This window comes from Cervus elaphus, chromosome 33, assembly GCF_910594005.1.
Source record: "Cervus elaphus chromosome 33, mCerEla1.1, whole genome shotgun sequence".
Taxonomy (NCBI): Eukaryota; Metazoa; Chordata; class Mammalia; order Artiodactyla; family Cervidae; genus Cervus; species Cervus elaphus.
In genome coordinates this window covers 41,655,601-41,656,440 of record NC_057847.1, presented here as the reverse complement: position 1 = coordinate 41,656,440, position 840 = coordinate 41,655,601, and the positions used below count along the sequence as shown (strand labels likewise).

General features: G+C 42.7%; 1 non-coding gene across 1 annotated transcript; it reads left to right on the top strand.

The window, feature by feature from the left end:
* The first annotated feature begins 524 nt into the window (after positions 1–524).
* LOC122688861 lies at positions 525–628 on the top strand. Its single transcript, XR_006339603.1, has one exon. It is a non-coding gene; the product is annotated as a U6 spliceosomal RNA (small nuclear RNA).
* The last annotated feature ends 212 nt before the right edge of the window (positions 629–840 follow it).

Below are 840 nucleotides of genomic sequence, written 5' to 3'. Positions count from 1 at the left end.
GGTTAGTTCATCACTTGTCCATTTCCTATCCTATTTTCAGAAAGCAGAAAAATGAAATCCTCCTTCTTTGATATCGAGGAAAATGTCCAAAGGGCCGTGAGTTCAAATCGCTTTCATTTCTCGTATTGTAATTTAAGTTTTACAGTTCAGTACTTCAGCAAACCTCCAATGCAAGGGTTGTTTCCAGGTTATGATAATGTAATTGGATCCAAAGTCATTGTCATCCTTTCATCCCACAGAAAGTTATTTTGATCTTGCTCCTGGGGGCAGAAATTGAGTTGGAGGTGGTGGGGAGAGATATGAAGAAGCCTCTAGCTCTTTTTCAAGGATTTCATTTCATCCTACTTCTTCACAGCACACGAAAAGTGCCCTCAAGTGCCCGCCATAGTGCCTACCTTCTTCCCTCCCACAAGATTTCTGTCTCTACTCCTTCTCCACTCTTCCTTCTCTATTCCTTGTTAAAATGGAGGCTACAGAGAGAAGAGAATGGTTCCAGTGTGGCACAGATAAGAAGACAAAGTCAGGTGCTCGCTTTGGCAGCACATATACTGGAATTGGAACAATGCAGAGATTAGCGTGGCCCCTGCCCAAGGATGACACGCAAATTCCTGAAGCGTTCCATATTTTTAATACATGTAAATCCATGGCTGATTCATGTCAATGTATGACAAAAACCACTGCAATATTGTAGAGTAATTAGCCTCCAACTAATAAAAATAAATGGAAAAAAAAAAAAAAAAAAAGACCAAGTCAGGACACGTCCTGAGGGCATCTTTGGTACAGCGCCTGGAATCGGGCAGAGGTGGTCTCAGCAGAGCACAGAGGGCTCCTCGGGGCTCA